This window comes from Artemia franciscana, chromosome 15 (assembly GCF_032884065.1).
Source record: "Artemia franciscana chromosome 15, ASM3288406v1, whole genome shotgun sequence".
NCBI lineage: Eukaryota > Metazoa > Arthropoda > Branchiopoda > Anostraca > Artemiidae > Artemia > Artemia franciscana.
Window position 1 is genome coordinate 1,244,062 of NC_088877.1, and position 15,363 is coordinate 1,259,424.

Here is a 15,363-nt window from a genome sequence, read left to right on the forward strand (position 1 = left end):
CTCTTTTTTTAACTCTCAAAAAAAATTTCGACATTCCTCTATACTTTCAATTTTAAGATGGATAAATTACAGGCCATTGTTGAATCAGTACCAAATGGTGATTCTTGGATATTTGTTTACTACGGGCTAAGGTACGCTGCAACCATGATATCTCAAGAGAATTCATTAATACTTCCCTAGTAAAGAACTTTAAAGATAAGATCCTGAAATGTAAATCGGTCTTAAACCGTACACAGAAGAACTGAAGAAACGACATGCTACCTTCAAAATACCTTCTAGTGACGAATGTCTTACTTGTTCAAACCTGTCAGCCAAAATCAGTGACGGCCGAAGATTGACAGAAGAAAACCAATCTGAAAAGGCCAGCCGGATAAAAAGTTCTAAAGGCCGGAGCCTCGTCTAAGCCTAGGGTCGGACAAACGTAACTTTTTTCGGCACTGATTTCAGCAGCTCAGTGGGCAAATGCTTGCGGTACAAAAACAATACCCTTTGCATCAGATTTTCAAAACTAAACATCATGAGACCAATCACTGGCAGATCCAGGGGGTGAGAGAGACCCCAGCCCCCCCCCGCAATTGTTTTTCTGGCACCCTCATTCGAGTTTTTTTTCTGTTTTTCACTCGTTTTGAATAAACTTATCAATTTGGTCTATTATTGGCGCCATTATCGCATTGCCCCCCCCCCCAACTCAGTAGCTGGGTCTTTCATCATAGACATCTCTGGCTGACCTTTTTTTTATGATCCCGATGAAACTCGGTGCCGTTTTCGTAAATCGGCACCGAACACTAGAATTTTTTTCAAATTCAAATCGCTGCCGTTTTCTTTACAATTTGGTGTCGATTTAGCAAATCGGTGCAAAAAAAGTTACGTGTGTCCAGCTTATTACTTGAAACAGTTTTCTTTTTCGAGCCGTTTGTTTTTCATTTGTCGTAACTCCAACAACAACACAATAGCAAAATAATATCACAAAGCTAGTCAAGGCTTACAAATACGAGAAATGTTAACCCTCCCCCTGTCTCTCTCAAACCCTCCTTTGAAGTAATGAATTCAAGCATTTCATTGAAGCAATATGTCTTTTAAGCAGCGTCGTTTCTTTTTGTTAAGATATCAACAACAACAACAAAATCACCATAATGATCAAGATTAAACAGTTCGTGGTGACGAACTGTGAGTAAGGAGCGGACTCGGCTCAATAGTAACAAACTCCGAAAAACGGATAACGATTTTGATAACAATTGATACATCTAAATAATTGACTTTTGATATTGATTCCAAATATGTAAAATTCATTAAGTTTAATATTACCCATCAAAAGCTAAGAGCATGAAAAAATTTGACTGATTTTTCAAGGGAGGAGGAAAGCGCCCCAGAAAATCAAGCGGTCTTAATAATAAGTCGCCAACAGATTCACTCCCGCATTTTTTTTTTACCCGAAGAAAGATAACGGATTAGTATCTATTTTTTTTGCTTTCTCCGGGGGGGGGGGGGGGTCCGTATCTTATTAATGGTCCTAGCAGATCGGAAGAGGGTCATTCAAACGGAAATCAAAAGTTCTATTGTCGGTTTTAAGAGACAAAAGAGACCAAAGGGCAACAAGTCCCCCTCCCACGCCCCTTGTTCTCCAAAGACATTAAACCAAATTTTGAAATAGTCAATTGATTCAACATAGTTGAAAGATCCGATAGCTCTGTCTTTGGCGATGACAAGACCCCCCCCCCATAGCCCCTGGGAAAGGGCTGTTATTTAAACGATTTGCTCATCATCCACATATAGTATTGTTACTAGGAAATATACGGGCTTTTGTATTGAGGCGGGAGGAGATTTTATGCAGAAAGAATTTCCCGTGAAGAGGAGTTTCCAGGGGAAATTTTGCACCATAGAGGAGAGAAGAAGCTTTCCTGGCATGATTTGAAAAATCGCCAGTAATTAAATATACAAAAAACAAGTTTTTTGTGCTGAAAGTGAGGAGCAATATTAAAACTTAAAACGAAAATAATACGTATATGAGGGAGACTACCCCTTCCTCGACCCTCGCTCTTAACGCTAAAGTTTGACTTTTTGTCGGAATTCTTTAAGGAAGACTGCTTAAACACGTTGGATTTGAACGAGAAGTATTTTCAAAGAAGAAGACTTTAGCGTAAAGATCGAGGGTTGAGGAAGGGGTGGAGACATATAATGCGGTCCGGGCGGTTCCCCTTCCATAATCCTTTGCTGTACTTTTCATAATTGTGTTGATAAAGTATTGAATCTTCATCATATTTTGTTTTATTTCATTAGCATTAACCCAATTTCACTTCTCGACAGAACTTGAGTGTGGTGGCTGTAAGACACAAGTACCCCTTTCTTCATATTGTCGTCAATTGACAACGCTCTCACGAATCTGACAAAGTTATAATACGAGATATAAATATTATCGGTTCTGTGTAGGCACAAAATCTTTCATTCCTTCTACTTACTTTACAATAACCGTTCTTCTTTACAAATAAAGGTGAACTGAATTCAAAAAACACACAGCAGGGAAATTAACTACGAGAATCGAATGACGTATCTTACGATTTTGCGTAAAATCAAGCCTCCTTATAAGCCAATCACCTTTCAAAGAAAACCTGTTCCAAATAACCAGGAAATGTGTTTTTCTTCTCATTGTTTATTGCGTCTGATGTCTAAGGCTTGATAATGCATGATGAAACAAAAAAACCTTTAAAGTGTAGGCTATATCGCATTTATGTCGCATTTACTGAAAAGGGGATACATTCCTTTTCAAACCTTAATAAGACAAATACTCAAGTCGATTACTGTCCCGAAGTTCCAAAATTTGATAAATACACAGGATGATAGCGCCATTTGAGCTGAGACATGACGAAATTTGTCAAATAAGAGACAACCCTATATCAGAACCATTATAGATAAACAATATGATCTTTTCCTATTCCAACCATTAGACACAGCCGGACCGAAATACAGTCGCTCTGGAGAACATATAAAAAAGAAGAAACATAAGCGATATTGGACTTTTTCAAGGGTAGGCACGCGTGTGGCATCGTAGCCAAATTCGATGGTGTAAAAAATTGCGCCAATTGCACAACTTTCCCCGGAGGTCATGAGGATCTTTCATAGCGTTATGAACACAACTTTATTCTTTTGTGCAGCATGTGAGAAACCCAAAAGGATTCCAATCTTTAAAACTGAGAATTGTTGCGAGTCCTTGAGATGCCAATTAACGGTGCTAGTTTTAAAGGCGAATAAAACAAAGAAGAGCGAAAGCAGACATGGGCATTATAAAATTCTATGAGCTACCACTCAAAGACTAAGCGAGGACAATTTTCTAAGAAAGCGAAGCTAATTATGCCAAGACAGCTAAAATGAGAAACGAATGTAAAGAACCAAAAGAAAAAAAACTCACCCCCCCCCTTCCCCAAAAGCTGAAAATCCTTCAAATGCGCAAGACTAAAATCATTTGTTATGACATCTGCAAAAGTCATTTGCTGTGTCATATTAAAGCTTAAGAATTAAGCTACAGTAAATTGTGCAAGCAAGGACATTGGTGGATCTAATAAGAGGCCATTCCCCCTCCCTCTGCCTCCAAACATGCCCTGGACAAAAAAAGCTTGATTAGTAACTCACAATAAACTTGGTAACTAGAGTGATTAAATAATTCTGAATAATCTTAACACAATTCTGAAACATTCCAAGTTTTATACCAAACTTGCATGTAACTCGAAACTGGAAAGAATGAAAAGAATCGTGAGGGTTAACTTAACGAGTCATAAAAAAGTACTTTCTGATGAGAAGTTTTACGCAATTTGCAAGTTCGTGGCAGAATATTTGCAACAATAATAACAACAAGCATTACTTTATATTCTTCTAATAATACAAATACAGTTCTTTTGATGTTCTTCAATTTTCTGAAAACTCACTAAGAATTTCACGAAAAACTGTTCAAAGAGAGGGGCGTTGAGGAGGAAAAGCTCCTTTCATATACGGAGTAATTTCTGTTCGTTTTAAGTTTTGTTGTTGCTCCTTACTTTCATTTAAAAAAACTTGTTTTTTTTTATTTAATTTCTGGACGTTTTTGAATTAATGCATGTTTTGATCTTGGCTCTCCGCACATAAATAATTAAAACGAAATTTGCATATTAATTAATTGCAATTAATCGGAAGATTTTGAGAAAAAGGAGCGAGGGAGGAGGCCTAGTTCCCCCCAAGTTTTTGATTGCTTAAAAAAGCAACTAGAACTTTTATTTTTTTACAAACGTCTTCATTGGTAAAAAATATACGTAACTTACGAATTAACTTACGTAACGAACTTCTATATTAGTATGTTTTTATTGCGTATATTAGGGGGTTAAACCCTCGTCGATACCTCGCTCTTTACACTAAATCTTAGATTTTGTCCCAATTCCTTAAGAATGACCTCTGAATCACAAAGGCCGTAGAATAAATAGTTGAAATTACTAAAAATACTTTAGCGTAAAGAGTGAGGTATAACGAGAAGGTAAACCCCCCATATGCGTAATAATTTTTGTTCGTTTTAAGTTTTAATGCTGCTCCTTACTTTCAGTAGAAAAAAAAAAATTCATATTTATTTTTTGGTTGTTTTTTCAAATAATGCTAGAAAATCCTGCGTCCCCTTTATTGAAATTCTCTTCCCCCATGAGAAGTTTCTCCATGGAAACATCCTCCCAAGTAACCCCCCCTCAACTCTTCCCCCTAAACCAAAAAAAAATCTCCCTGAAAACGTCTGTACACTTCCCAGTAACCATTACTATATGTAAACACAGGTCAAAGTTTGTGACTTGCAGCCCCTCCCACGGTGACTGTGGGGGAGTGAGTCGTCCCTAAAGACATAGTCATTAGGTTTTTCGACTATGGTGAATAAAATGGCTATCTCAGAATTTTCATCCGGAGACTTTTGGGGAAAAATGAGCGTGGGAGGGGGCCTAGGTGCCCTCCAATTTTTTTGGTCACTTAAAAAGGACACTAGAACTTTTAATTTCCGTTGGAATGAGCCTTTTTGCGACATTCTAGGTCCACTCAATCGATAAGATCACCCCTTGAAAAAAAAAAAAACAAAAAAAAAAAAAAAATAAACACGCATCCGTGATCTGTCTTCTGGCAAAAAAATGCGAAATTCCACATATTTGTAGATAGGAGCTTGAAACTTCTACAATAAGGTTACGGGAACAATAAGGTAACAATAAGGTTCTACGTTAAGATTCTATGACTTTTAGAGGTGTTTCCCCCTATTTTCTAAAATGAGGCAAATTTTCTCAGGCTCGTAACTTTCGATGGGTATAACTGGTCTTGATGAAACTTATATATTTAAAATCAACATTAAAATGCGATTCTTTTAATGTAACTATTGGTATCAAAATTCCATTTTATAGAGTTTCGGTTGCTATTGAGCCGGGTCGCTTCTTACTACAGTTCGTTACCACGAACTGTTTGATTGGTTATATTTTCCAGCAGATGACTTTTTATTTTCTCCAGCTGGGCTTCAGTTGTAGCTAATTGTTCGTAAATCGGGGCGATACTTGAAGACACCGAGACCATAATTTATCTCTTGCTTTCAGGGCTTAAAAGGTCTTAGAAAAAGTTTCGTAAATTTCTGTGGTATTAACAAGTTTTTGTGGCACTTTGTATTTACGAAGTGACATATAGTGATCATAAATTCTATCGGTCTGTCTGTCTGTCTTTCCTTGTTTTACTAGTTTAGGCACTTCCAGATAAGCTAGGACGATGAGATTTGGCAGGCGTATCAGGAACCAGACTAGATTAAATTAGAAATAGTCGTTTCCCCAATTCGATCATCTGGGGGGAGTGGGGAGAAGGTTAATTTGAAAAAAAGACCGGGATGAAACTTGGTGGTAAAAATGAGCACAAATCCTAGATACGTGATTGACATATTCGGAACGGGTCCGCTCTCTTTGGAGAAGTTGGGGGGAGGTTTAATTCTGAAAAATGAGAAAAATGAGTACCAGACAAGATTAAATTAGAAATAGTCATTTATCCGATTCGACCGTCTGTGGGGGGGGGAGTCGAGTGACGGTTAATTCGAAAAAATGAGGTGTTTTAAGTTACGAAGGAGTGATCGAATCTTAATGAAATCTCATATTTAGAAGGATCTTGCAACTCAGATCTTTCATTTTAGATCTGACTGAATCCAGTTTCATTGGGGAGAGTTGTGGGGGGGGGGTATCAGAAATCTTGGAAAACGCTCAGAGTGGAGAGGTCAGGATGAAATTTGGTGGCAAGAATAAGCACACATCCAAGATACGTGACTGACATAACTGGACCGAATCCGCATTCTTTGGGAGAGTTGAGGGGGGGGGGGGGTAATTCGGAAAAATTAAAAATGAGGTATTTGTAATTTATGGACGGGTAATCAGATCTTAATGAAACTTAATATTTAGAAGGATCTTGTGCTTCAGCACTCTTATTACAAATCCCAACCAGATCCGGTGAGATTAGGCGGAGGTGGAGGGTAAAACCGAAAATCTTGGAAAATGATTAGTGAAGAGATCGGGATGAAACTTGGTGGGTAGAATAAGCAAATATCGCAGATACGTGATTGACGTAACCGGACTGGATTCGCTCTCTTTGGGGGAGTTGGGGGGGAGGGTTAACTCTGAAAAATTAGATAAAATGAGGTATTCTTAACTTAGGAAAGTCATCAGATATCAATGAAATTTGATGTTTGGAAGGATATCGTGTCTCATGGCTCTTATTTTAAATTCCGACCGAATCTGGTGACATTGGGGGGAAGATGGGAGGTGAAACCTAAAATCATGGAAAACGCTTAGAGTGGGGGGATCGGAATGAAACTTGGTGGTAAAAATAATCTTAAGTCCTAGATATTAGATTGACGTAACTGGAACGGATCTGCTCTCTTCAGGGGACTTGGGAGGAGGAGGGTTAATTCTGAAAAATTAAAAAAATAAGGTATTTTCAACTTACGAAGGAGAGATTGGATCTTATTGAAATTTGATATTTGGAAAGATATCATGTCTCGGAGCTCTTATTTTAAATCTCGACCGGATCCGGTGAAGAGGAAGTTGGGGGGAGACCTAAAATCTTGGAAAACGTTTGGAGTATAGGGGTCGGGATGAAACTTGGTGGTAAAAATAAGTACAAGTCCTAGAAACGGGATTGAGATAGCCGGAACGGATCTGCTCTCTTTGGGGGAGTTGGAGGGGGGTAATTCTAAAAAATTAGACAAAATTAGGTATTTTAACTTATGAAAGAGTGATCGTACCTTAATGAAATTTCATATTTAGAAGGATCTCGAAACCCAGATCTCTCATTTTAAATCCCTACCAGATCCAGTGTCATTTGGGGGGGGGACAGGAAATATTGGAAAACACTTAAAGCGGAGAGATCAGGATGAAACTTGGTGGAAAGAATAAGCACAAGTCCAAGATAGGTGACTGACATAACCGGCTCAGATCCGCTCTCTTTGGTGGAGTTGGGGGGAGGGGGTAATTCGGTAAAATTAGAAAAAATGAGGTATTTGTAACTTGCGAACGGGTGTTCAGATCTTAATGAAATTTGATATCTAGAAGGATCTTGTGCTTTAAAACTCTCATTTTAAATCCCGACCAGATCCGATAACATTGAAGGGAGCTGGAGGGGGAAACTGGAATTCTTGGAAAACGTGAAAATCGAGGTATCTTACGAATGGGTGATCAGATCTTAATGAAACTTAATATGCAGAAGAATCTTATGTCTCAGATAATCCATTTTCAATTAGAATTGGATCCAAGGACATAGAGGGCTGGAGGGAAAAACAGAAACCTTGGAAACCGGAAATCTTGGAAAACGCTTAGAGTGGAGAGATCGAGATGAAACTTGATGGGAAGAATAAGCACAAGCTATAGATACGAGATTGACGTTATTGGTACGGATCCGTTCTCTTTGGGGGAGCTGGAAGTTGTTAATTTGGAAAAATTAGAAAAATTGAGGTGTTTTTAACTTAAGAATGGGTGACCGGATCTTAATAAAATTTGATAATTAGGAGAAACTCATGTCTCAGAGCTCTTCTTTCAAATCCCGACCAGATCTGTTGACATTGGGGGGAGTTGGAGGGGGAAACCGGAAATCTTGGAAAACGCTTATAAACGCAGTAGATACGTAATTGACGTAACCGGACTGGATCCGCTTTCTTTGGGGGAGTTAGGTGGTGTGGTTCAGTGCTTTGGTGAGTTTAGTGCTTTTGGACGTGCTAAGACGATGAAAATTGTTAGGCATGTCAGGGAGCTGTACTAATTGACTCGTTACAGTTGTTTTCCCCGATTCGACCATCTGGGGGGCTGAAGGGAAAGGAAAAATTAGAAAAATTGAGGTATTTTTAACTTACGAGTGGGTGATCGGATCTTAATGAATTTTGATATTTAGAAGGACCTCTTGACTCGGAGATCTTATTTTAAATCCCAACCGGCATTAAGCCTCTGATTTTCCTTTTAAAGCAATCTATTGATTCTTAGAATGTTACTACAGGTCATATCATATGAGCTCTTGGCTCCTCTTGACCTCGTCACAAGTGCGATATGAGCTCTTAGCTCTTGTTTGTGACGAATAGTATTTAAATATAAGTAGATTCAAAAATTTATTAAATACCCCTAGGGGTTTCCTTCCTCCCTTACTTGTATTTATGACCCCAGGGCAAGGTTGCCTAATGTTTATTATGTACCTTCACGAATATATTACTTTAAATGACATTAATTTAGTAGTATATGCATTACTCCCTAAAGCAAAGTATATGATTACCCTGGTTCCAAACCGGGGTAATCAATCATTCATGAACGAGCCTATAAATCGTCAACTGTATGAGATGATGGGGAAAAACCAAAATATTCTAAGATACGGCACTATTAGGAATGAAATGAGATCCCGTGGAACTAAAATGGACGAATATCCTACAACTTTAGATTTTAAAAAAAAATAATGTTCGTATATTTTATAGGCCTACAATCGGCGTTTCTTTACTTTTAAGAGCCAATAATGTTTAAAATAATGTGTTTTAAAGAATAACGTTCTTTTTAAAAATGATATTCATACATTTTACAGGCCTACAATCGATGTTTCTTTACTTTTAAAGGCCAATAATGTTTAAAATAATGTGTTTTTAAGAATAATATTCTTTTTAAGAATAATATTCTTTTTTAAAATAATGTTCATACATTTTATAGGCCTACAATCAGTGTTTCTTTACTTTTAAAGGCCAATAATGTTTAAAATAATGCGTCTTTAAGGTTATTGTTCTTTTTAAAAATAAGGTTCATACATTTTATAGGCGTACAATCGGTGTTTCTTTACTTTCAAAGGCCAATAATGATTAAAATAATGTGTTTTTAAGAATAATTTTCTTTTTAAAAATAACATTCATACATTTTATAGGTCTACAATCGGTGTTTCTTTACTTTTAAAGGCCAATAATGTTTAAAATGATGTGTTTTTAAGAATAATTTTCTTTTTAAAAATAAGGTTCATACATTTTATAGGTCTACAATCGGTGTTTCTTTACTTTTAAAGGCCAATAATATTTAAAATGATGTGTTTTTAAGAATAATGTTCTTTTTAAAAATGATGTTCATACATTTTATAGGTCTACAATCGGTGTTTCTTTACTTTTAAAGGCCAATAATTTTACCTGCTTTGTAACAGCTTTGTAACCTAAAAAATGCCAATTCGTATGAAGTGTTAAATATGATATTGCCTCAAGGTGTTGTTGCCAATTATACATGTTTTCAACTTCCTTTTAAATCTGGTCGCAATGCTAAGGAGATGTCAACATTCTTAATGATATTCTGGCAAACCCCTCAAGGAGTGGTTAAGCCAATGAGAAAGGAGGAAATCTTGAATACTAAGAATTATTGCTAAAAATCAATCCACATAACTACAAACTTGAGAATCTTTGGGATTATTTATCGGTATAAGATCTACAAAACGACACAAAAATCAAGGCTGTATGATTAGTACAACCCTTTTAAATAGTAAAGGAAGAATATCTTAAATGGCAAATTTTAAAGGAAACTGATGAAAACAAAAAAAAAATTCATGGCCAAAAATTTTGAAATCTCGTGGCTACTTTACAATTCTCTACGTGTTCTAAAATTAATTTTATTACTACTTTTAAAAATTAGAGGTGTCCCCACTAATTAATTTTTTATGAAGCTCTAAAGAAAAAAAATCCAAAGTTGTTCGGCCTATTCATGTTAAAGCTTTCAATGAAGCCACAGGAATTTTTTCATCAAAGAATCTGCTCGTGTCTGCTGTTAATACGCATTTCACTGCTATAGGAAAATAGCATTGGCTTCAAACCTCGGAGATTGACCTTAACACGCTTTGTGTTTTCTTGAATAGGACTATTACACCAGTTATTAGAAGAAAAACAAAGGTCTAACATGAATTTTAAAGGGCATTTTTATGGCCCAAAAAAGAGTGTAAAAGAGGAAAATTCAAGGGAATATTTTCCCTTACTAAGAGGGGAAAAGTTTTGACGCTCCATGGCGCAATATTACTATCTAAAACCACCGATTATTGTGAAACCTAATAGATAACCCGTGCTAAAACTATTATTTTACCCCTTTGTGCTGAAACATTATGGGGCAAATTTAAAATAGTCCCGCCTTTTCGGGGATCCCTTTCCCACTATTTACAAAACTTCCCGTTGCAGCGTTGATTAGAAATTAGTACTAGAAATTTCCGTATTTGCCAAAATTTAATCAAAACACCCCTTTTAGAAATCCTGGACAGGCCTCTCGGTTAAGTCATACCTGTGAAATGGGACAATAGCGAACCACTTCGCCAGCTTAGCCCCTTTCTCTCTGCTTTCGCAAGCATGAAAAATATAAATTCGCGCCATTATATAGTGTCTGAGAAATATACACTGGATCGTTGATGGGAGAGAAAATGGGAAGAGCTTTTATACTTGCGGAAACCGTAGTAGAGTAATATTTTTGATTATGATCGTACTAGTTAAATTTCTTAGAGTGATCCGAACCAATTCTCAAACGGTGCCTTAATAAACAGTCATTTGCCTCCCATGTATTATTTTCCCCGAGCATTTCGTATAGAAAGGGAGCGGAGAAGGGTCATAGACAGTTGGGAAGGGACTTGTTAGATTAGAAATTAAAAATTCTAGTGCCTTTCTTAAGGTTGAAAGTGATCAAAAAGGGCCCAATTTTCATCCCGATTCTGTTATTCAACCTACCAGTTACCAAGCCCCATATTTATTAGAGGAAAATCGTACTATAAAAAAAACATTATTTTTAGGACTTATCACCCCAAAAAAGGGGGCTCAAAAATTTCCCAAATCTTGTTTGCCTGATCTACTTGAAATTTGTATCCTGAAGTCCAAGGCCCACGTAGGCCCCAATGCACAAGGAATAATAGAATCGAATAGAAAGTTCGGTTCCCCAAGTTCAATGTCTAGAAATACAAAGCAATCCACTTCAGTATAAAGGGAAAAAAGGCACCAGTGGAGTCAGTGGAGGCAATTCACTATTAGTAGTCATCCCAAACAAGGGTTTATTAACTAATCAAGACTTAAAATTAAATTTATATGCTCAGACCTGCTGCTACAAAGGTATAAAGCTGCAAAGGCTGGTAAGACTCTTGGTGTAATGAAGCAAAATTTCAGTAGTTGTTCCCTCTCAGTTGTTTCAAAGCTTTGAAAGGTTTAGTTTGACCCAGCATGAGTTTGGTATGTACATTGCCAATCCAATTAATAAATCTGACCAAAAACTCTACAATCAGTTCAAAGGTGAACAACTAAATATATCAGAGGTCTGTACGACATTCCTTACCCCTCTTGAATTGAATTTACCCACACTGGCTTATTGCCACAAGGGAGGGGATTTGAATGCAATGTTCAAGCTGCTCAACCATGAAAAGCTTACCCCAAAGATCTTTCAACTGGATATTTCTTCAAGAACAAGAGGACAAGATCAAAAACTTTTCAAGAAGCAAATTAAATGAAATTCAACAACCTAAGGAGCCAAAGGTTATAACAGCACATGGCTTACTTGGCAGCAGTCTGGCATTGTTCCCAACTGCATTTTCACAAAACAAAATGCTCATATGGATATCATCACACATTGCCTAATTGTTGCACATACATTACTCTAAATTAATGGAAATAAAACCAATGATGAATTTGGTTAGCTTTTAAGCTAGTTATGTTTTGAGTTTATTAAATAAAATGAATAAATCATTCACTTTTTATCCTCATTACAAGAAGATTTACAGCATAAAGATCTATAATAATGTCAACCCTATGGAACAAATACCCCCCCCCCCCAAAAAAAATATATATATATAAAAATATATATATATATATATATATATATATATATATTATATATATATATATATATATATATATATATATATATATATATATATATATATATATATATATATATATATATATATATATATATATATATATATATATGGGGGAGGGGATGTATCCTCATCATCTCCCTGGGTTTGCCCCTTTGGGGGGGGGGGGGGGGGGGGGGTATCCCCACTATCCTCCCATGGGTTTGCCCCTTTGGAGGGGGGAGGATCCTCACTATCTCCCCCCATGGGTTTGCCACTGAGGTGAATTGCTTGGAAATACCTTCCCAGAGTATGTGTTTGGCCCTGGATCTATTACTGAAAGCTTTATTTTTCTAGTCACTTTCCAACATAGAAATCTAGACCACAAAATAGGTAAAACCTAGAATTGTACCAGGCCACAGCCTTTGATAACCTTTGAAACCCTTAATATTATAAAAGTATAACCTTGCAAAATAGATCTTCTGCTTAAATGAAGTAAAACAAAATTGATTTCAGCTTCACAACTTTCCTTAATATGTATTTATGAGGATTCAAAGAGCTGTAAATATATTTCCTAAATTTAGAAGAAAAAAACCATTATTATGGCTTAAAATTCTAACTAAACATTAAGGCAACATGCTGTTTTGTCAAAATTTCATTAGGTATTTGCCTGTCAAGGATAGCAAACTTCTAAGACTTAGAAATAATAAGAGGGTTAGCATAGAAGCATGGCAATACCTTCCCAGAGTGTGTTTTTGGCCCTGGATTCATTACTTAAGGTTTCATTTTCTGGTAAAATTCTAGTTAATTGACTTCTTGCTATCTTGGAAAGGGTTTAGGTTAGGAAAATGAAACTTTCAGGAATGGGTCTACAGGCTAAAGTATGTCCTGGGAAGGTATTTTAAAGTATCCATGTCTACTCCTTCTCCCTCTAGAGGGCCATGAAATTTGCCTACATGACAGTTCTATACCTATTGAAATTATGACAAAACAATATTTTACCTTAATTTTCAGTTACTAGTTGCTTTTTCTCTGCCTTTAGTTCTGAAAATACAATTCCTGTTATTTGAGTAGAATTTTGAGCCGTATCTATATTTCTTTTACAAAATTTAGGAAATGTATTTGCATATCTTTAAAACCTTATAAATTGGAATTGAGCAAAGTTATGAAGCTGAAAACAATTTTGTTGTACTTCAATTAAGCAGAAGATCTATTTTGCAAGGTTTTACTTTTATAACACACATATTTTTAAAGGCCATCAAAGGTCAGGGCCCTCTAGAAGGAGAAGGAGTAGAGGTAGTTGATTCAAAATACCTTCCCAGGACATACTTTGGTAAAATTGGTGCAAACAGTAATATTGGCTTTCATATAAAGTAAATATACCACTTGATGCCTTTTTTTATGCTCTTTACAAATATAATAATTGCTTCTACTGCAAATTCAGATTTAAGCACTTTTTGACCTCTTAAAAATGACCTATACATGGGGTCATTACAAATCTGTAATAGTTTAGAAAAAAATTTGGGCTATATATTTGCACATCAGTTGAAATCATTTTTTTTTTTATGTGTTTGTGCACATCAAATTTTAATGAGAAGAGGGATCACCAGTGCAACAGCACAAACACATAAAAAAAAAACCAGCAATGGTTAGTTTACATTATTTAATATATGCTATGTTTTACCCCCATCCCCCTGATGTGCAAATATATAGCCCAAATTTGTTTCTAAACTATTACAGATTTGTAATGACCACATATATAGGTCATTTTAAAGAGGTCAAAAAGTGCTTAAATCTGAATTTGTGGTAGAAGCAATTATTATATTTGTAAAGAGCATAAAAAAAAAGGCATCAAGTGGTATATTCACTTCATATGAGAGCCAGTAATACTGTTTGCACCAATTTTACCTATACTTTAGTCTGTAGATTCATCCCTGAAAGTTTCATTTTCCTAACCTAAACCCTTTCTGAGATAGCAAGAAGCTAATTAACTAGAATTTTACCCATTTTCCTAACCTAAGCCCTTTCCAAGATAGCTACAACTAGCCTGGCTAAACTAGAATTTAACCCAGGGTCCTCTAGAGCAAGAAGGAGTAGAGGTAGGTATTTCAAAATACCTTCCCATAACACACTTTAGTTTGTAGACCTGTCCCTGAAAGTTTTGTTTTCCAAACCTAACCCCTTTTCAAGATAGCAAAAATTAGCCAAACTAGAATTTTACCCTCTTTTGAAATGCTGCTGCTGGTGCAATTAGACTCCTTTGTCACCCTTTTTTTAAAATCATTTTAAATAATAGGCTGGGATATTTTTATCTAACATTTAAACTGAAATCTCACATCAGAAGCTTCTTGCCTAGTAAAAAATGCAAGAAAGCCACTTAAGAAAGAAGAAATGAAAGTGTCAATAGGTAAACAAACAGATCAAAGAAATAGGCTAGGCCTACATCAGGGAAAGGACTGTGAAAAAAACATCCTTTATATTTGTAAGAGAATAATATAAGGAGTCTAATAGTGCTACTTTTATTCTGTCAGTGTTTTCCTTCAGGCCCTACATGCTCAATCCCAGCAAATTTACCAAATGAGTTTGAATTGAAGTTGAGTTACTAGGCTACTTTATTAGGCCTATATGAAAGTCAGAAATGAAAAGACACACTTACATGTGTTGTTGAATTTGATGTTATGAGAGCATAAACTAGTTCCGTGATATAAGCTTCAATTTTGATGGATTCGATTTTGATGGATAACTTCTAACCTAATTTATTTTTATTCTTCTTTAATTGCCCGCCATTTGACACTATCGGCTTGATTTTAAGGCCTTTTTTCGCGCCAACCAAAGAGACTGTTTGAGCTCAACCACTCGGTGTGGTTGAGCTCAACCACTGTTTTTGCGTGAAACAGTGACAAACCAGGTTGTCATGAAAAGTGTTTTTGCGTGAAACAATTGACTGGTTGAACTCTAATTTAACCAGAGAGAGGGTCATAATAAGAGTAGTAGTCCAGCCCAATTGGAAAGCACAAGCACCCCTCACTTCAGATTGAA

At 36.2% G+C, this 15,363-nt stretch overlaps 1 protein-coding gene across 3 annotated transcripts in view; it reads right to left on the reverse strand.

Annotated features, from left to right (window-relative positions):
* LOC136036687 (phosphatidate phosphatase LPIN1-like) overlaps window positions 1–15,119 on the reverse strand; it is a 127,059-nt gene extending 111,940 nt beyond the window's left edge. The window contains exon 1 of one of the 3 annotated variants that reach the window (XM_065718997.1): window positions 2,457–2,508. The gene's annotated coding sequence lies outside the window, so the exon portion shown is untranslated. Of the gene's footprint in view, window positions 1–2,456; window positions 2,509–14,980 lie in introns of those variants that run through there. The other 2 variants (XM_065718998.1, XM_065718996.1) reach the window with 2 other exon arrangements.
* Window positions 15,120–15,363: the final 244 nt, after the last annotated feature.